At 39.5% G+C, this 22,535-nt stretch overlaps 1 long non-coding RNA gene across 4 annotated transcripts; it reads right to left on the reverse strand.

Moving 5' to 3' along the window:
* Positions 1 to 1,025: 1,025 nt before the first annotated feature.
* Positions 1,026 to 21,075, reverse strand: LOC111933174 (uncharacterized). Of its 4 annotated transcripts, none has more exons than XR_015273576.1 (6): positions 20,992 to 21,075; positions 20,077 to 20,211; positions 19,468 to 19,621; positions 18,921 to 19,076; positions 3,886 to 3,991; positions 1,026 to 2,385 (listed from the first exon to the last, which is right to left on the reverse strand). It is a non-coding gene; the product is annotated as an uncharacterized LOC111933174 (long non-coding RNA). The 4 variants fall into 4 exon arrangements; XR_015273577.1 differs by having other exon boundaries at positions 18,921 to 19,079; XR_002866547.2 differs by lacking the exon at positions 19,468 to 19,621 and having other exon boundaries at positions 18,921 to 19,079.
* Between the last annotated feature and the right edge of the window lie 1,460 nt (positions 21,076 to 22,535).

Here is a 22,535-nt window from a genome sequence, read left to right on the forward strand (position 1 = left end):
CTCATCCCCCATTCTCTTTTGTGGATCTAAAGGACACATCTAAGGTGAGCTGAGACACTGTTCATAAGATCTTTCTGTCCACCCCCACCCCAATAACAATAATCACAGACAAGGTGTCCTTGTTCTTTCCTTGCTACCAGAACATTCAAGATTGACAACTCTATACAGAGTTTCTCATTTAATCATACATGTTCTGGTGGAAATTATTACCTTTATTGCAAAGCTGTGTATAGATAGAATTAAATGCTCATCTTTGCAATAAAGAATGTGCTCTTCTGTAAAATAATTACTCCATTATCAGGTCTGCTGTAAGTATTTTGCAGTTGCTAGTAATTTTTTCTCATTCTATGAGGATTATAAAGAGAACCTGAATTTCCAAAGTACAGGATTTAAGACTATCAATTATTTCCTCCATGGCTCCCTCCCTTTCCAAAAGAAAATAATCTCCTCTGAAGAAGGTGCCATTCTTGTGACAACAGAAGGATTGCAATATCACACTCACAATGAGAATGTTAGACCTGATTCAAAGTCCAAAAATTCGAACTACATGAAAAGTGTCCTATTAACATCAATGAGCTGTTCATCAGCTCTGCTGAACAAAAGCTTCCCCTCACTTCAGGTCCTGCTGATAGCTGTCAGGCCCTTGAAAGTTTTTCCATCCTGGTTCCAGCTACATCAGCCCCCCCAGTAAGATTTATGCAGGTTTTCTGCCCATCTTCACTGGTTAGGTATATTCAAGTCCTCTTTCCTTGCATCAGAAACATGTTTTATACAGTTTAACTTTTAAAATCTTATGAAAATTACAAGCATTATGGAGACTGTGGCAGCAGTAATAACCAAACAAAGTCATAGCCCTTTTAAGACACATAAATCTTTGAAACCAAAGAGTTTCCTCCATGCCTTGCAATACATGTGATAGTAAAACTTGAAAGAAATTACTGTTGTATAATTATCATTTCCTGAAAAAAAAAAAATAAAATAACTTACAATTGTGAATGTTAGGTGTGGCTGAACACATTTACGCCTTCAGAAACATCAGGAAGTTCTTTTTATTCTATAAACACTCTTGAGAACTGATGGGCTAAACAAGGCTTCCCTGCCAGGTGTACTTTTTTATGAAATAAATCATCACAGGAGCATTTCAAGAAAAAACAAAATTAAGACACTTACAAGTACTGGGTGCAGACAAAAGAGAAATAAATACTCTGGGACTAGAACATAAAACAGGAAATCCAGCCAGGAAAATAACAGTTAGGTAACAGGCCTTACAAAGCAGATAAAGGAAAGAAAATAACATATGTACGTTGTCATGATATCAAATTTCCCACAATCCAACTACTTCCATTCTTTTGCATCCAGAATCATTAGTGCAAAATTTTGTGATTTAGAAATGGGAGCTGAAGTGGAAATCATGCTGAAAACTGAATTGCACTGGAAAACGTCCCTGTCCAACTGAGCACTAAATATTTCTACCTCAGAGGAGAAAAAAGCCTTAATCAAGGCTAGTCCCAAGCCCACAAACTTTCAATCCTCTCTGCTCAAAGGCAGCAAACACCAGTAATTCAACCCACATGAACCCAAGCTGAAGCACTTTTCCTGCCTGTGCCCAAAAAGAAGAATGACAGGACAAGAAAGGGCTGATCTTCACAAAGGGCTGATTTTTGGTTCACCACAATCTGTACCACTGCCACATGGAGGCTTCCCCCCATCACCCTCACAGCACCACAGAAACACCATCAGGACAGAATGAGGCCAGCCAGGCCAGCTGAGGCCAGGAAAGCCAAGCTGTAAAAGCAGCAGCAGCAGCTGCACACTCAGCCCCCAGGCAGGCTTGCTGGCCCAGGCAGGGCAGCGCTGAGCCCCCAGCAGCTCCCATGTGTGCTCCCAGGGCTGCACAGCAGGACACAGGGTACCTCGGGATGACAGTGCAGTCTGCAGGAAACTCCCCTGTGGTTTGGAGCACAGGGTCTCTCTGGACACATTTTCTGGATAGTCACCATCCCCTTGAAGGACATGCTGATATTTTGATCCCAGACGGATGCGTTCCGCTCCTCCAGCTCATTAATGCCAATCTTTTCTACAATAAATAAGCTGGGAAGCTGGTCTTCTCTGGCCTCTCCTGGATGATTTATGTCATGGGCTTGCAATAAGGCATGCTGAAGTTTCTCTGACCTAGATTCACTCCAACGTTGTAACTAGTTTGGTGACTTCTTTCCAGTCTTTCAAATCCATTATTCAGCAAGCTGGTGCTGATGATGCACTTTCAGCCAGGTTGCTTTCATCTTTCATTTTATTAAATGCAAATTGGATTTGAAAATGAAGGCGGACACTGCTGTAATCACACTGGCAGGTAACAGTGTTACTCAGCTGTCAACAGAATTCAGCCTAAATAGATCATGGCACAAGAAAGAAATTGTATCAATGACTTTGCTTTGCTTGTATTTAAATATTACATCAAATCTATACTGTCACAGGGGACAAAAAAGTGAACACAAGTTGCAAACATAGCATTCATGCTATATCCTTTCTCTTTTCCCTTCCTTCTGCTCCTTAGCTAATCCTAGGGGAGTTATTACAGCATGAAATTAGTGCATTGTTTGCCAAAAAGGTAGCAGGATAATAATAAACCAGACAGCACCAAAGCCAAGGGTTCCACTTTCTATTACTGGTTTAGATAACCTAATTAATTAAAATATCAAGAGCATGTTTTACACATGAATACTCTTGAGTTCCAGAAAGCTAAAAGTAAATCAATATAAAACACTAGGTACAGATATACACTGCTAACATTGATTTGGTTTCCTATATGTTATTTGTAATAAGTAACATTATGGTCTGCTTTTGTAAAAGTGACTAATGAAAATTCATCAATGGCATTAACCCTTTCTGAACCCTTATGTAAAATATGATTCAGCTGTGGCACAATAAAAAATATCAATGAGTGTTAACAAGATTCCACCAATTAATTTGATGAGGCCCCATTCATGAGTTGGACTGTGTTAATTTTCCCTATCTTTGCTACCATTTTAATGGAACTTTAACTAAGGAACATGTCCATGCTCATTGTTCTTTACTATTGGCATGAAAATATTCTGAGGCTTTCATCTGAGGATGTAGTATATAGTAGTGATGTTCAACTGTATGTTTTTGAAATGGGGCAATTATTCCCTACAAGGAGGGAGGAAATGGAACTACAGTGCCCTCAAAGAACAGAACAAACACTCTGAAATACCTCTGCTCAGAACACAGATGGAAGAACTCTGTATTTTCTTCAAGTGGGGATATTTTATTAACAAGTGGCAATGTCATAAGAAGGTGGGAAGGTTAAACATCTGGCCTGAGGTCTGGCAAGATTCCCCCAAAGCTTTGGGCATGTCATCAGAATAGTTCCTGACATGTCTCATTTATTCTGTTGCAAGCACCAAAGTCTGCTGTCAATGTCTGTCTCACTTTGAATGCAGCAAGCAGCTTTATCACCCACTACAGAGCTATAATTTTGTGTGCCCACCACTTACTACAAATGCTCTCAGAAATGGAAATGAGCAAGTGGGAGAAGTACTTAACATTCTGCCACCCTTCTAGTGCAATGAAAAAGCAGAAGGGAATTATCTGTTGGTGCAGTCAGAAAGGGGACTCAGACTCTGGACTCACTCCTGGCCAAGACACAAAACCCAGCAGCACAGTCCATTCACAACAAGCTCCCCCCATTCCCAAAGGGTGTCAGAGGTGGCTGCTGCCCTAAGCAGGGTCATTGATTCCTCATTCCTCTGCACAGTTTCCCTCAGAAAACAAAAATCATGTTTCTCCATCTCCTGGGGAAAACTTCAGCTAGATATAAAAAAGTCACAAAGCCAAGTTGTGCAAATTGACCTAGGAGTCACATACCTTTACCCCTCCAAAAGCTGAAGAAGTGTGTCAAAATGGCCCCTCAAGTCATCACATATGCCTGTGCCAAGTGCCAAGCAATCCAGGTATTTTGCAACTGTAGGATCTTGATTGTTACAGGGGTAAAGAAAGAAATCAATCAACTTTGTATATATGCATATCTATTTCAATATTTGTGTTTTCATCTAAAGAAAAATCTTATTTATTTTAACCAATTCTAATCTGAATTTCCTAAGGGTTCCCTTATTTTTATTCCTACCTAGACCATTCAAGAAGATATGAAAATGTTCTGTGTACACAAATTATATACATATATCCAGAGCATTGCAATGGCTCTGTACAATCCTACATGGCTCTGTACTCCATCTCTAACTGAGAGCCTCAGCAATTCAGCATTACAAGAAAAATCACAATATCTCTCATAAGTATTCTATACTTGTGTAATGTGACAGGTAGATGCAAGAAATATTTCTGGTTTTTTCCAAAAAATAAAAATTCTTAAATACATTGAAATGCCTCACTCACTCAGCTCACAACCCCTCTAGTGTGTCAGGGACTTTTGCACATGGGCTGGGCTCTGACCCCCCAGCTGTACCTGCTCTCCCGACTGATGCGAGCAGACCGAGGGCTCTGCTGGGATTCGGATCAGGAGCCTGCAGCAGAGGGCACTGTGAAAGCACCAGAGCTGCAGCCCTGCACAGAAAGAGCTGGAAAGGGAGAAGGGGAGAAGGGACATCCCCCCCAGGGCACACTTGTGCCATTCTCTCTGGTGCTGCTCTCATTTCCCCTGCCGGACAGGTGATGGTGGTCCCTCTGAGCAGGTGTCCAGGAGCCAGTCTGTTTGATCACACCATGCTCAGAACAGCAAGGCCAAGTGAGCCTTTTCTGAAAAGCTGCTGTTGATGAAATCCCTCCCAGGTGAGGTCTCTCCTGGGCTGGTTCCTGGTCTCTCCAGGCCAGGCAGTGTGAGCACTGCAGAGGGGATGGGCAGAGCGCTGGAAAGCTGCGACTCTGGCAGCTGGTACACGCTCTACCAGGGACTGACACGTGCCTGAACAACCCACGGGTGTGCCTGGTCCATAAAATCTGTTTGGGACTTTGCTGGCTTAACTTTCAAATGTTCCTGGGAGAGACAATGCCATTAAAATAGGGGGTTTATGATCAGTCATTTTCATTTGGAAGCTGAAGGCACTGTTCTGCTTTTATACTCCGTACTGTCAGATATTCCCAAACACCCTACAAAGAGGCTAAGCCTGCAGAGCTGAGATAGAGAATATTTACAGCAGTGCTCAGCAGCCAGCATCTCTGAATCTATCAACAGCTCCTTGCAGGAGGAATCAACCTTGTCTATCCCCATCTGCACAAGTACTTTAAAGAATAATTTCAGAAAGCAAATGAACCATTGCAGAGCCATTAAAAGAATTAAATAATCCATAAGTAGCAGTAAAACAGTACAATAAGGAACACTTAACATTATTAGAAAAGTCAGTTGTGTGTGGACAAAGGCTGGCTGACAAATGAGAAAAATATTTGTTCACTGTGAGTGATCTGCAGCAGACCTACAGCCAATGGTACCAGATGGTGGGGCTGGTTTTTTGTAAACACACCTCTTCTAGAACCAAAAAAGCCTGGTTAATCGACCATGGATCATGGTCCCATAAACTAAGCAAAGCTGTGCCTGCCCAGCACCACTGGCAGATGGTTCCCATTAGGAAAGCAGTAAAGAAAAGTTCCTGGGTTCTTTGGGAAGCATCTGGATTCACTGGGAAGCACACGAAAAAAAAAATTTTTGAATGACTCAATGAAATTGAGTCATTCTGAATAGGTCAGGTAATACAGAGAAGACCTTATTCAAGTTTCCATGTCTGTGTTGGATAATATATTTCATTTAAATGGACAGTGTTCCTTTCACTTCACCATTTTTGTTCTGTCAAGAGCACAGGGATACAGAACTAAAGAGGAGGGCAGCTGAGAACTCTATCTCACACAGAGTGGGTTTATAATATGATAACCATGAAAAGAATGTTAATTCTCAGTTTGAACTGTTATTTGACAATAAGTAATTGCATTCTTAATTCTAGCACTGTGATGGTATTTAATCCATGGATTTCAAAAAGCTTTTATACGACATAGAGGATGAAAGAAATTTCCAAAGCAAATAGGCATAAAATATTCATCAAGGGAAAACTCAGACTCTAGTCAATCTACAAGAGCCTTCCCAGCCCATGGAACATCTTACTTTGTTTATTGGCATGGGATCACAGCTAATCCTCCTGTATGTCACTTGAGGATTAATGATCCAATTAATGACCAGCAGCAGAGCAGGTCCATTTGTTACAGCAAATCAGAACCAATTTCTAATTTTGACACTCTGGAGGGAAGGGATGCCATCCAGAGGGCCCTTGACAAGCTGGAGAGGTAGGCCTGTACAACCTTCAAGAAGTTCAGCAAGTGCAAGGTGCTGCATCTGGGTCAGGGCAATCCCAAGCCCAAACACAGGTGGGGCAGACAATGGGCCTTGGGAGAAGAACTTGGGGTTATTTGGAGATGAGAAACTCCACATGATCCATCAGTGTGCATTTGCAGCCCAGAGAGCCAGCTGTGGCCAGGGCTGCACCAAAGGCAGCGTGGGCAGCAGGCTGAGGGAGCGGATTCTACCTCTCTGCCCTGCCCTCGTGAGACCCCACCTGGAGCCCCAGCATAAGGAGTGAGTGCAGAGGAGTTCACAAAGGTGTTCAGAGGGCCAGAACACTTCTCCTGGGAACAGGGGCTGAGAGCTGGGGTTGTTCAGCCCAGAGAAGAGACTTTAACATTGTCACACTATATTAGGAGTGGTGAAAAGCACGACACTGACTCTCTTAGTTGTGTTGTCCAAGAGAGCTCCAAGAGAGCAAGTTTTATTACTGTAGTTTTTCTTCTATAGACATGTTCAAGAAAGTCTGAGAGGTAAAACTCTCATTGGTCATTAAATTTACACATCACTATCACTGGTCAAGTGAAACACCATCCCTTGACTCTTCCCTGAAACTAAACAACAAGGATCCTAAACAACTCCCGCAAAGATTGTTTCACCAAGGACTGCTTGGATTCTTTCTTATGCTTTCTCAGGCCAGAGTGAAAAGACTGTGTGACTTAGTTTCACACAGACACTGTGCTCCCTGTTTGCTTCTTGCATTTGGCATCCACATAACATCACTGAAGAGACCCTAACATCAGTTTCTAAGTTCATAAAGGGGACACAAGAGAGCTGGAAAGGGATTTTTCGCCAGGACCTGTAGTGATGGTGAATGCTTTAAACTGAAAGAGTAGGTTTAGAGATTAGAAGGAAATTCATTACTGTGAGGGTGATGAGGCACTGGAATTGTTTGCCCAGAGAAGCTCTGGATGCCCTAGCCCTGGAATTGTTCAAAGCCAGGTTGGATAGGGCTTTGAGCAACCTAATAGTGAAAGGCGTCCCTTTCCATGGCAGGGAGGTTGGAGCTAGGTGACCTTTAATGTCCCTTCCAGCCCAAACCATATCTCAGGTACATAAAAAAATTTCTGGAAATATTTTTTTCCTATGCTCACAGAAAATAAACTTTCTCTGACCACAAGATGGCCCTCATGGTATATTGTCTGTGCTCTGGTATACACTATCATTGCCTTATTCACCACATATAGCTTGCAATATTCTTGTTCCACTTTATTTGGGCACATAGATAATCTATTTCTCCCTGCTACCTTCTGTTAGCAAAAGACAAAGGAGAATTCCTGTATCTGTCAGATGAATTCACAGGCTCTGGGGCAGTCAGGCCAAGTTTGTGGCTGTGCTGTCCCAACACCCCGGGCCCAGCAGAGCCACAAGCACATGCTGCTGCTCCTCACTGCAGCCTCCACATGGCCACACGCCCCCCAGAGTAGCCACTGCACACCCATGGCCACGGGGAGAGACATCTGGAGTCCTTTCCCCATCACAAGGGCTGGCTGCTGCCAGGTCAGACACCAGGTAAGCAGAGCTCCTCCTTGTTCTCCCATCATGAGGTTTTTTATCTCTTGCTTGTCATTGTTTTCCCAAGAATTCTTGGCATTGCTTCTGCAGGCATATTTGACCTGGCATTGTTTCATCTGTGTTTTCTCCCCAAAAGCCACATGATCGGGCACAGTGACATCAAGCAAGGAAACTGAATTATTTCTTTCAGTCTCTGGCTTCCATGGGACCCTCTGCAGCCTCCAACTGTATCAAGGATACAGGGACAGCTCTTTTTAAGGTTTCTGCTGGTCTGGAATTGGGGACTTTCCATAAGAGAATTTCCTGAAAGGTGAGATCAAGATGACTCAAAGCAGGCCAAGGAATTAACTATATAGACTCCCACCTAGAAACCTTCTAGTTTCCAGAATGGAAATGTTCAAAACTGTAAAATGCTACAAGGAGTGCCAGCAGGATGAGGGACAGCTCTGTCTCAGCCCAGGTGAGCTGGGATAATTTCAGGATGAAGTGATGCTGATTTAGTAAAGCGTAGGGATATCCCAGAATAGGACAGGGTACCAATCACACTTCAAATGTGTCTCTTGAACAAAAGAGTACCAACAATTTATGTTTAACATATTAGTCAGGTATGTCTATTTCCATAAGCATCCAGTGCTCCAAAATGGTGACAACCAGAACAGTTGAGAAAAAAGAAAGAAACCATTATAAATTTCATTAGAGAATGTTTTTTTGTTTCTAATTCCACATTGTGGGGACAATCTTTAGGGCTTCTCTGCTTCACATGGCAAGAAAAGAAACTGCAGGTCTTTCCATCCTTTCTAGAAATGGACTTGAGTGCTGAGGATTTTGGGATACCAAACCTGCCAGGTTCACCCTCTCCAACTTCAGTCTGTCACTTCTCTCTGATCCTGCAGATCAGATGCTGCAGCTAAAACATAGATAATTCAGCCTGTAATGGTTATCTTTGCCCCCATATTTGTTACCAACATCTGCGTGGCTGATTTGATGATCATAAATCATCCAGTACAATGAAAAGCTTATGTGAGGTATAAGAAAACAGCAGTTCTTTAAAGGATGAGAAATGCATCCTTGAGCAGTTCCAGAAAACTTAGCAGGAGTATTGAAGACACACTGAAACTATTAGTTCTTGATTATCACCCCAACATGAAACTTGAATACAAAAGGAAAACACTGTATTCCATTAAAGAGTAATACATTTTAGATCTGTAAAACCAGAAATAATTTTTTGTAGAGAGATAACCTGTCAAAACCAGTTACAGCTAAAAAGCACAGTTATCATTTAATGCAATCAGTGTACTTCTACATCCCTTTCAGACTGCTGGGGATGTTGACTGATTCCAGTAATGCAAATTAAGAGTTTTCTATAAAAAATTAAATCGAACTCGCTCCTTTCCTAAGGGAAAAAAATTTATTCATGCAGCTTTGAGGAACCAAGTTATGATATTTTCATGGCATATCAGCTCTTAAATTTCTGACCTGTAAAAGAGCTGGTAATACCAAGAAAAGCACAAGCATTAAATGTGCAAATATTAGACCAAAGTCAGTTTAGCTCTGTATTCTCTCTTGAGTTAGTGACTATCCAACAAAGGGTAGAAGAAGGGAGGAAACATCTTCCCCTGCAGGGCTCTCCTGGCACTGTTAATGCTGCTACTGGGCCTGCTGAACTTGAGCAGTACTAAATTCAAACCTAAAGGCTGCACATTCCTCCCAGCAAGATTAATTCACACACACATCAGTAGGAAGCTTCTAGGTTGCTCTATAAAGTGCAAGTCTCCTAGGAAATCTAAGTCTAAAAGAAATTTTCCTTGATTTCATGGCAAATCTGAAAATTAGCCCTGTTTTTTTTCATCGTTTTCCTCTCTTTTTTTAAAAAGAATTCTTGAAACTCTTCCATGGATTTGTAAGTCACGATGAATCAAGCTGTGTGTTTACTTGAACTTGGAGTACATGCAGCACCCTCATATGCTTACAATCAGTAATCCAGCTTCATGTCTTTTTGTTAGAGTCTGAGTTTGAGCTTTCAAGGTCACTCTGAATGTAAATCATGGAGAGGGAGAAATTCAAAGCTAAAAAAATCAGCAAACCTCCACAGAAGCTGTGCTTCATTGGTTCATTCCAATGTCAGCAAAATTCGCCTGGATCTAGATCTGAATGGGGATCATTCACTATTGCAAATAAAATTTATTGATGATATTTTCTCACTTCCCACTGAAATCCTCCTTTTTCTATATCTTATGCACCATTCTGTTTCTTTCCTCTAAATTACTTTTTCTCTAAAGTTGTCTCCCCACTTACTCTTCCTTCACCCTCTTGAGGGTGGCCCTCTTGAGAAATTGAAGTTTTCCTTACTGTGAGTTCTCTGGGATTTTTGCAATTTGAAGATATGGATATGTAAAGCAATACTTTTAATACTGCCCTCCATCTGATTTCTCTGTAACTAACTGCTAAGAAAACTCTTTGGTGATAGAATTTATGTAATCTTGAAAACAGGTATCACAGAAAAAAAGAAAAATCTTTAGGTATGAACAGCAAGAGGAGCCCTTGCACAGTAACACACCAAGGAGCCAAGAGGCTGTGAAGCAGCTGGGCAGAAATGGCCACACAGCTTCTGGTAACCCACGTGGGACAGGTGGAGAAAGAGGTAAAGCCCAGCAGCTATAAGAGTCACTAATTCTTTCTTCCTCCTGAAAGAAATTAATGTGCAGAAGCTTTTCCTGGAAACTATCCATCATGCTGAAAAATTTGGTTGAGAGGTCTTTCATTGAAGAAAAAACAATGAGATTGTATGTCTTCTGCCCAGAATGGGACCAAAGAAATCAGAGGGAAAAGCATGAAAATCTCCAAGGGAAAAAGACTTCTGCTCTTCAAACCATTGATAGACTGGATGCAGAAATCAAAGGGATTTTGGGTTGGTTTTTTTATGTCAGTGAAGCAACATTGCAATCTCCATAAAACAGAAGAGAAGCCTAGATGTCACTGAAAGTAACATCTGCCTGCTGCCCACTTCCCCCAGTCTGCTGCACAATAAGTCACTGAAATATATCCAGACAAATTTATGTCATTGTGCTGTCTCTACTGCTTGGCTGTGAAGGCAGGTGTATTAGAGACAGAACTTTGGCTTTAAATACTCTGCATTAGTTCCCAGAGGCAAAATAAATTATGTTAGTCTCTGCAAAATTAATTGCAAAATTAAATCAATATAAATTGATTAAATATAATAAAATCAATGGCAAAATTAAGCAATAAGGATGGAAAATAATTTTATATAAAATATATACATTTTATTTTATATGAAATTATTTCATCAAATGTAAAATAACCATGAGTCTGTCTGGCTATCTCTGTGAACTATGGTGTTCACAACTGGACCACAAACCAAAGGTAGCTTCAGAGAAGTAAAAAATAAACATTGAAATGGCACTGTGTAATTTCTGCACTTCAGAAGGAAAAGATGTGATTAAATCACTTCAGGCTTTTCTTGAGAATAGTATCCATTAAGGTACCAGTAACAGGATTTAAACACCTGTTATTTAAAAACCATTACTTTTTTCTTTGAAAGGGAAAAATGCTTTCAATTTCAGGTAGTTCTGAAGAGAGTTTCGATTTTCAATGGGAAAGTTAGATGACCTGAAAGAACTTGTTTAGAGAACCTATTACATTGTCTTCTACCTGTTTGAGACATGTTTCAACCACAAACTAAATTCCATTCCCAGAAACTTTAATTGGAAAAAAATCCCAGAAATTTCCAAGACAACCTTTTCCATCACCAGCAGCTTTCAGGATTCCAGGCCCAGAGCTCTCTTCTGCTACTGTAACAAGACCATGAGTTATCCAAAATGACTGTCTAACACTGGCAGCTAGAACTAACGTTTTGTTGAAACTACTGAAACTAATTCCTTTTCGCAATGTCTTGAATGATACAAGGCTTTATATCATATTGCACACACCAATATTTTGCAGACCATTTCTCTTAATGATGTTTTTATCATAGGTCTTCCATTGAGAGAGCAATATCTGTCAACAGGGACTGTCTTTCCACACCAACAGAGAACAGCACAAGGTTGCATCTGAGAGGAAGGAAGCTGGAGAACACCCTGAATGCACACCTTGCACCAGAGTACCATGGTACAGTGTAGTACTCTGATCTTTGATCAACATTAAATGAAAAAAATTAAAATTAAAAAAACTTAAATTTAAAAATTAAATGAAAAGTCTTCTTGGCTAACCTGCTACTCGTAATGCACTATCTCTCCTTAGTACAAATCAAGAGTAATGCCCCAAAACTTAATAAGTACTCTACCAAGAAATCAGCATAAGTTGGTGAAAACCAGAATGAAAGCTAAACAGCTTGACTGAGTCTTCAGTGAAGATCATCCTGACAAAATATTGTATAATATCAATTACTATTACTTTGTTCTGCTGTGATTATTCTGCTTTCTTGCAAAAACTATCACAGCTTTTCAGAAACACTGGAACATATTAAAACTACAGTCTGCCTTTTAAATACATCTATCCATACTCACATGTGTATACATATTTATATACTAATATACTATATTTATATATAAATCTTTATATATATATATATTATATATATTTCCATAAATAACCTCATGCTCTGGTGGTGTATGATGGTCTTTTGTGGCTTGTGTCCACGGATATAAACAATTGCATTTGTTCCAGCAACATCCATCATAGAAATCCTTCTTGAAGCTGGGAACAAATAAAGCAGCAGCAGCTCCCAGTTCCTGTGTCCCTGCACCTGGCACAGCTGTGGGAAGCAGCAGACTGGAGCAGTTGCACCATTTACACTCTAGAGTCTCTTCAGCACCTCTAGTACAGGCAAGCAGAGCTTAGGCACTGCTGGGGTATTTAGACTCAGATTTGAGGATTTTAAACAAAGCTGGGGACAGATCTGGATACTTGTTGAAACAACTTGCTCCACTAAAGCCCCAGAAAGGTGGTTCTTGGGGGAGGGCAGAGGGAAACACGTGCTAGAAAGGGAAGGGTACAGAGCAGCCTCTGGAAGAAATGTCCTTTTGAGACAGCCATCGCTTTGAGCTGCAGCCAGGAGCCCTTGACTATCACATATCAACAGTAGAAGTGTGCAGAAGCCTGTACCAAGTGTTTCATGTAAGTGTGCATGTGTAGGGCAAAAAACAAAATCTTGGAGACATATACATCTCTCAATGAAAAACAGCTTATTTTTCAGTATTCTTGCAGCACTATAGTTACCATATAGTTATAGTTTGCCTTAAATAGTCCCACAACTTCACTGTAGCCCTAAGACCATTTCCAATTCCACTGAGTACCAGCCTTTTGCTCCTCCAGGGTATCTATTATTCTGCAGTGCTCTCAGAGGTGCTGCCTGGTAACAGCCCAGTTTTGCTTCTGCTTTGATGCTACCAGACCATGAGAAAAGGTTACACAGTTTTGTGGGAACATAATTTGATCTTCTAACCACTTATAACTGGTAATGAAATAGAAATAAAGAACATGGTTTGACTTCCAGGGCCAAAAATTAATTTGCTAGGCTGGCAGTTACAGGAAAAAAAAAAAAGGTCTTTCCATTTATGTACTCAAGATTTTGTCTTTAGTTCCTGGTATATTATTTTAATAGATCTCTGAAACACATTTGAAATTGAAATGGTCCTTTAATGTGGATCAAATATGGGAGACAGGGAACTCTCTGGTTTCAATGTTTCAAAGTTATCCTTCCTAAATTGCAATAAATGTCCTTACTCCCTTGCCAGACTCTCTTTTCATAGTGTTCTCACATTAACCTATTTAGCTGCCTGTCTGACAGTGATTAGAGAAAAGGCATCAATTTTTGTTAATGTTTGATTCAACCAAATCTCGGGCAATCTCCTTTGACAAGAACCTCAAGAAAGGCAAGAGCAGAGCTCAGAGTCCAGGGCCAGCACACTCCACTCCATGACAGCAGGTGTTCCTAGGGCACACTAAACATTTCATCATTGCAATTGAGGGAACCATCCCTGCACATCACCGTGCCATTTGGATTGCCAGTACTGAGAAGTAAAGACAAACCACTCCAATTTCAGACATGAAGCAAAAATGTGAAAAGTGGGCTCATATTGTCTTCTTGGATACTTTGAATTGGTGTGGCTAAGAGTGAGGCTGAGCCATGGTGAAAGTCATTTCTGGTGTTGTCTGTTTGATCTGGCTGTGTGAGGTGCCTGAGAAATATCTATACCTACATAATATTCCCCTTGCCAAACATGAGGTTCAGTCTCAGACTGCTTTTTGTTCTGTCCAATATGTTTATAGTCAAGAAGACTGAAATAAACAACTTCAACAAGGCATCAGAAAGTCACAGCATACTACTACCTCTGCTAGTAATAACAATAATTATTGTAATAATAAAGGATGTAATACTGTGAGTTGTGTATGGAAAGCTTAGTGGAAACCCCAGTACTGCAATGATTTACTTTTCTGGGATCCAGTCTTCACAGTCAAATGTACAGCACTTTAATGTCTGACTTCCCTACAAAAAGGAATCTTCTTAATTGTTCAGAAATATGACTTAATTGTGCCAGAGAAACAAAAAATTACTTTGAAAATCCAACAGTTTGAAACACACAGTTGCTGTGATTCCTTCTAACTAGAGACCAGAGTTTTAAGTGAAATGTTTTGGTGTCAATATTTGGAGAAGCGCATGCCTCTGCCTCACTTTTTGAGTATATGCGTTCCCATTCCTCACAGCTAAATGGCTGCTCAAGAAGGATCATCATTACATCTGTTTAATCACTGCTTTCAAAAATACGCTTTCCAGATATCTTACAGAATGAAGAGCTTCAGAACACTGTTAAGTTCTAAAAATGTCTTCTCAGTCCTTCCATTTATATCACTAAACCTTAATTCCATAGATTCCTTTCTTACTCCCCAAACGTCCCTAATAGAAATGCTTTTTATAAAAAAGCTAGACTGCAGCCTTGGATCCAGTTCCTCCTCAAGGATATGTGGGTTTTCTAGTGAAAGCAGCAAATCAACACTTCTAACGTGTTCTCATTTGCCTTAGTTCTTTTATAAAAGATATATTATCACATCTTAGTTTAGGAGTATTGTATGCATTAATGGAACTCTACAGTAACTTAGAAATAGAATTATTAAACCCAAATATCCTATATGCATCTTTCATCTGGCTACATAGGCAATTCACAGGTTTAATCTATAGAATAAAGTCTTATTTTCTCTACAATGAAACTCTGTCTAATTCTGGGTGGATGGTATTTGTTTTATTCCCTTCTTTAATTATTTCTGCATAAAACAGTAAGTTGAAATTTTGTCAAAGCCACTTACTTTGCTCTAACCCCTCACATAAGCCATCTTTTGGAAGACTGTTCAAGTAGAGCATCAATTCCTCACTTCCAAGGGGTGTTTTAGGCAATACTCTTTCTTTGTGCACTTGCCAGGGAGTGTTACAATGCCAGTCCCAGCAAGCTCATTTTCCTTTTTACCTTCAATTTTCTAGTTGTACTTTTTGTGGCAAGTTCCCTGATGTTAACCAATGTGTCTCACATCACACGTGGTAGAAAAATTATCCCTCCTCCCTGCTCAGTATACATTTTACCACTATATTAAACACTATTAGGATCCCACTCAGAGATAACACAAAGAGCCCATTCACCCTTTCTCCTCAAGGTGCAGAGGGAAAGGACTTCATGAGTACATCTCGGTTCTAAACATTTTCAAGATGACAGAGGGGATCATGGTTTCTTTTTTCTCATTTAAACACCTCAAGAAGGGCCATAGGTCAGATTCACATTCAGGTCCCTCTCTTTGGAAATGCTCTGGTTCCTACAGGAAGCACAATGGCTCATATGACTTAATTCTGCCTCAAAAACTAACAAGTAAATGAACAGAGAATACCTGAATAGCTTTTCAGTGATCAAATCGAGTCTTTCACCAGATAGGGTCTAACTTATGCAGCTTTCTTTTGTGTGTGAAAAATCCATTTTTCTCTGCTCATTTAACAGTGAAAGTCACCAGTCCCAGGCTGTAACTGAGGCAGTTATCACATGCTTTGGGTTTTAAAGCAGTGCTCTTAACAACGCTATGAAACTGAATTACCTCAAGGAAGCTTTCCCATTTTCCTAGGAAGGGCCAAAAAATTATGGGGGAAGAAGGAGAGGGTATCATTCACTATAGATTTTAGGGTTTTGATATTTATTAATGTCAAATCCGTTCTCCTAAAAGAGAGAGATTCCTGATAAGACTGATTTATACATTCTACATGGTAGTTTGTTCATATGGAGTGGAAGAAATCCACATTTAAAGGCCTGCTCTGCTCTTCAGGACTGGAATCTCATTTTTGCATAAACTCCATAGCTGCCCCATTAGAGGAGCTTTGGCATCTCTCTCTGTTCTCTAAAAATTATGAACTATTTCTATCAGGCTTTTACATGGAAAATATTCTCAAATATTTATGTGTGTAGGCATAAAGTGAGGCTATATAAGTACAAAAATATTGCAAATAGCAAAAACATTATAAATATTAAGAAAAAAAGGCGGGGAGTGTAGAAGGGAGGCAGGTTTCTTGGCTTGCTGAACGCTTTTAATTGAAAATTTGGCAAAAACAAGAACAACGAAAAAAAGTACATTTCCAGATGAATCTGCTCTTCCTAAATCTGTTTTGGGAGGAGGCCAACAGGACAGAGAAATCAGGAAACAATATGACTACGCATTTCCCACACTACAGGTCACAGTAAAATTAAATGAGTTTCCTGACATTAGAAGATCAGTCCCACCCCTCACTGGTACCCTGATGATGTAAAGCTCTCCCAGGAGGAAAAATGTTAAGAAATAAGTTTGTTTCCACAGAACCCTGTCCAATGCTAAAAAGAGCATCTGAAAACAACAAATTGCAAAACAGACATGAGAAAGTAAAATTTTTGTTTTACCTTTGAAACATCATCTCAGATATATGCTGTGATTTTCAAAGAGCAAAGATATTACCAAACATATATTATTAACTTTTATTAAAATTAGATTCTGTGTCTGAAGTCATTTTGCCATCTCTTGCTTTATGGCAACATAGAAGAAGCAAAACACCATTTCCAATGTGTTATCATTTGTTTTAGTTCTTCTGTAAAAGATATATTATCATAGCTTAGTTTAGGAGATCTGTATATGTAAATGGAAATTTACAGTAACTTTGTAGAAGTAGATTTATTAAATCAAATATCCTATATACACGTAGTACACTAGTATTTATAGAGCTAAAATGTGTTAAAACAATTTCAGATGCATAAACATAGTCAGCAGAAATAAACCCTGAATAGATAACTGCATTGAGATCTTTCCAGATGGGTACAACCAGCATATATCCCACCAAAAATAAAGGAAAAAAAACAACACATTCTAGTGCTTTAACCTTACAGTATTATAGGGCAGTGTCCTACTATTCAATCCATTTAACCTTATTTTTGAAGTTCATTTCTGTCAGTAAACACAGACATCAAAATGCTCTTCAAAATTACAGCAACATCCCACTGAAACCAAAGTCTGCAAAGTTCAAACATGAACTGGAACAGTTTTACTGGGACATACACAAAAACTGGCTTTTCAGAATAATCTGGTGCTAGTGGACTACACAGCAGCAATACTGATGAGATAGTTATTAATGATTAAATTATTCAGTACTGATGGTTTCTTTACAGGAAAACATCACTTGAGTCCTGAGTACTACTTTTTCAACATGCCATTTGAGGCCAACAGTTTTGAAAATCCAGCTTCTTACCGAGGTCTTTCCCAAGCCACTGATTCACCACAGAAATCCCAGCTTTGGTAACCACATGAACGTTGAGTGTTCAAATGTTTTTTCTCCTAAAGGACATTCAGCCCCAGCTCTGCACCACAGAAATCAAAGAGCACTTTACAGTGAGGTTACAATTTCCATCCTTGAGGATAATCAGAAATTGACTGTGTGAGGCCCTAAACAACCAGATCTAAAGTTAGACCTCCTTAGAATGATGGTTTGGATTAAGCAACTTCCTGAGGTCTCTTCCTACCTACATTATTTCCTGATTCCCTAGAAAAAGCAAAAACAGTAGGTAAAATGAAAAGTTGCAGGAGCAGAACATGAGACATGAGAGGTTTTCACAGCATACAACGGAATTGTTGAATAATATTGCTAGAAATAACATTTTGAAGTGAAGAGACAGAAATAACAGCTGGAAAATATTTTGTTGAAGTGTTACTCAAGTGTTACTTAAAATGGTCAAGTGAGCTTTTCAAGGCACACGATAGCACAGGCTTTATACACATAAATTCATCGCCTCCTCCAGCATTTTCAAACAGACATTTGGATGTTCTACTTTTTCCCCTTTCCACACACATGGAAGAAAGGACTGCCCAGGTTATCTAACTGAGTTAACTTCTTTTTCTTCTATTTTTATTTGTTTGTTTGAATGAAACAGCAAAACATCTAAAGGGTACATCACAAATTCTTTGGACTCAAGTGGGGTTGAAAACACTGGAACACACTAAATACCCTTTCTTAGCTGAGCACTAGGATGTGTGCAACAATTCCAGGACTGGTTTAAGAATTCAAAATTTACAGGGGAATGGTAAGGAAAGTGCCTGGACACTTCTGGTTCAACTATGCCAGTCTTGGTACTTCCACTGATGAGCACAATAAAGAGCAGTAACGTGAAATTCACTTATTCACAGGGTAATGCCTACAAGTTTCAAAGCAGGAAAACACTGGAATATTTATCAACAAGAAATATTGAGCACTAGAGCAGATAGTTAAGGATAATTTACATGTTAGTATAAGAGCAACATTTTTTTCAGGGATTGACAGTGAGAATTTTTACTTATGAAGAAAAAAAAAAATCTATTGAAGACTTAGATGTGAACTGAAAGAAAAAAAATCATCAGCAATTGGGAAATAAGATTGTGTTACGAACATTCTGATTAAAGAGATAGGCTGAAAATTGGATTTTTCTACAGAAATGCTACTCTTCTGCAACAAAAAAAGAAAAAAATTGCACTGAGAATATAAGATAAAAAAGAGAACTCTCACCTTTCATTTTTGGCAAACTACTTTTGTTCTTTTGTGTCATAGTTTCCTGGCTCATTAGAAGTTTTAAACTGGTTGATTTTTCCATGCTCCATTCTGTCTCACTGAGGTTTGGGGATCAGGTGCTCACACCCTTCTTTAGAAGCTCATCACATATTGCTGCTGAAACAGAGCCCAGAAGGGATGTCAGCAGCACCATCCTCTCTCAGGCTCCAGCAAACCACAAGTGAAGCACCTGAGCAGCAGAACCAGGCACAGCAAAAGCCTCAGCTGCACCCAAGACCAAGCAGAAACAGTCACAACCAAAAGGGAGAAAGAGCAGCTCCATGACTCTTGACTTCTGTGACCAGAATGGAAAATGAAACACACAGAAACAAGGACACTTGTGATGTGAGGCAGGACAGAGTCTCCCAGCAGATCCACACTCACTGTGGGAGGGGGCTGGCTGCTCCCTTCTGCAGCCCCCTTGCAAGCATCTCTCCCTTCAGCCAGACAAAAAAATTCCCTCTCTCCCCTCGCTCCCACCCATGCCTTACCCTGGTTAACTCACATGCCAGATTGTAGCCCAGAGCTCGTGCTCTCTTCCAGAGAGGAACTTTAGCATCTCAATCATGCCAACTACTTGCCCACTGAATATACCAAAGTCCTGCTTAATTACAGCAAATCACAGTCATATGTCATAGCTTTGATGTGTCTCTAGAGCCCTTCAGAATGAAAAGAAAACCACAGAGCACTGGAGGAAATCCAAGGACAAAGGATTTACCCAAAGATAAAACATCATCATGAAATAATATCATCATCTGATAAAACTGCCACCACTTTTAATCATGCATTTCAAGCAGATTTCAGATTTCTGAAATATTTTCAGGTTAAAAGGAAACTCCCTACCCAAGTAACACTATAAGTTTACTAGACATTCATATGTTAGAATGTAGGAACACGACATATACTCTTTCTAAAAATCAAGGTTGGCAACATCACCCAAAAGAGAGAATATGCACACATAAAATTCAGATTAAAACCATTCCATCAGGATCCTAAGGTCAGAGCTCATGGCAATATGTTTGTTTACTCTTGGTCCCTCACACCCTTTGCCACATCCTTACATAGTCATAAATAGTAGATTCCCACTCAAATTTTTGAGGGAAATATCACATACCTTGTTGCAATATGCAGCCTGTCCTCCAATGAAGTTTTCTGCTTCAAATCTCAAGTGGACCATTATGCCAGCTACCACCAAAGCTGAGGGTGTAGTGCTCTCCTCCACACTTGTGTCGAAATCCCAGAACGTTTGCTGAGCGTGGCATGCAAGTACGTCACAGCACAGAGAGGGGTAAAAATAAAATAAATAAAATATACATCTTGCAGAAATTAAAATTAGCATTTCCTGACTACTGTGTGTATTTTTGAGATTGTATTTTAGTAGGTCATATCTGTAGTTCCTCTTATGTCTATTTAAGAAAGGTTATGAAAAATGCAAATTATCTGATTTATTCTGAGAGGTCTGATAGAGGGTTTAATAGTTGATAAAGATGGGAGAGTTGTGGAAGTTATTTATTTTCTTCTGATTTCTTCAAGATCTTCCTAAAGCTCTGCACAGATGCCCCAAAACTGTTTCCGCTCATATTTTTGTATAAATGACAGCCTGGCAGAGAACTGGGGAATGTTCTGTATCCTTCTTCCTGAGGATGCACACCAAACAAGATAACTTTCCTGTTCAAAATCTGTTTCTCAATTTTCAGAATTAAAAACATCTGGATTTTCCATGTCAACTTGTGACATCTTGAAACTCCTCTGAAATAAATGAAAGATCATTTTTCCACTGCTGAATATTCCGACCAAAGCTGAAAAGTAATTTCACAGTAATTGGAAACCAAACATTATTGATTGTGAAAAAAGAATTTGAAATGGAATTGACTTATAAAGTCAAAATGTTTTTCAGCAGCAATCCATAATATTAGCTTTAGCAATATTCCTAGGAAAGGTCAGTCAGTGTAATTGAGCTATTTCTGCCCAGGGCACAGGACTGGGCCCCAGCAGAACCATGTTCTGTTTCCCATTTAATGTGGCTGACCTTCAGCACACCAGTGTCTCTCTGAGGAAAAGGGACACTGACTTGCAAAGAGCTTTATGATAAGCTGGTGAAAAACACTTTATCACCTCTTAGTCTAATCCTTACTAATTAATGACATAATAATTGGTTTGGTCTTGTTGCTCATTAGGTCTTGATGTGTTAATTTGTTTACCCTGGTGGCTTTATTGAATAGAGCACTTCCATGAGATGAGTTTCCCCATCAGTGAATAATACACAAACTGTTTTCTTACAGCATGTAAAGCATGTGTGTAAGGCTTTATGAATACAGTCTGAAGTATTAGAAAGCCAAATTTAATCTGCATCCAGTTAGTTCTTTCAGAGACAAGATGTGTGAAACCATTATCTCAATTCACTGAGAGAGTAGAGGTTTCTCCACCCATGACAAAACCTATCTTCCACTTCTCAAGCCAGTAATAGTGCATAAAATAAAATGAGCCTGGTTTCTTTACTGAGAGTCCTCTGAATCCTTCCTGAAACTCTACTGCTCAAAAATTTTCCTCCTGCATAAGTGATCCTAAATCAATGTTATGCAAGGATGTAGGAATTTCCTCCACAACATGTAATAGAAAACACCTCTAAGGTACAGAAACTGTGATTTTACCAATAAGTTAATAGCCCTTTTCCCAAAAATACTATTTTAAACTACTGCTCTGATCCTAAGAAAGAGAATATAAAACATGAAAAATGGTATCCTTCAGCTGAACATCCTTTCTGAAATTATTCTGTATTTTTAAGTGGATATCAGATACGACTCACAGTATTAAGATATACAGCGTGTCTGAGACTTTGAAGAACAAGAAATATCATTAATTTCTGTTCAGACTGAGATTATTCATACAGGGATTTGTGTATGATAAATAGAAACTGCTTCTTCAGTCTCAAGCAAGCAGGACATACTCAAATGAGTGTACTATAGCCAAGGCTGAGAAAAGCAAATAAATTTGAATTCCAAATAAATACTGGGTCCTCCTGATGTTTTTTCTTTGCCCACCTCCTCATGTCAGTCAGCACAGAGCCACCACAGGACAGAGCTCTCTCAATCCTTGCTCTCCTACACAGCCCTGACACAGCTGTAATTCTCTCCTCCTTTTTCCTCAGACCTTTTCCTGCCTCAACTCATCTTTGGTAAGGACGGAACTAGCAACAGGCACGGCAAAACCACACAATTATATTTGTGCTGGGTGCTTTGATGCTCACTGATTCTCAGCAATCTGTAGGTTTCTCATATTTTATTCCATTTTTTTCTTACTACAACAATTAGACATCCAAATTCACTTTTTGTATTTGCTCCCCACTTACATTTCTGGCAGCTCAAGCAGATTGCAGAGGGTCCTAGACATTTTCTCCGAAGTTTTTTTTTTTTAAGTTGAACATATTGAACTTGTTCCAATTTTTTTTAATTCATAGCAAAGAGAAAAGGTTACCTGGAGATGTTTTGAAGCAATTTCCAATCATTTTGGAAGTATCTATTCTAACATATTGAACCACTGCCAGGCGAGAGCATTGAAATCAAAGATTCAAAA

This window comes from Cyanistes caeruleus, chromosome 9 (genome assembly GCF_971803275.1).
Source record: "Cyanistes caeruleus chromosome 9, bCyaCae1.hap1.1, whole genome shotgun sequence".
NCBI classification, from domain to species: domain Eukaryota; kingdom Metazoa; phylum Chordata; class Aves; order Passeriformes; family Paridae; genus Cyanistes; species Cyanistes caeruleus.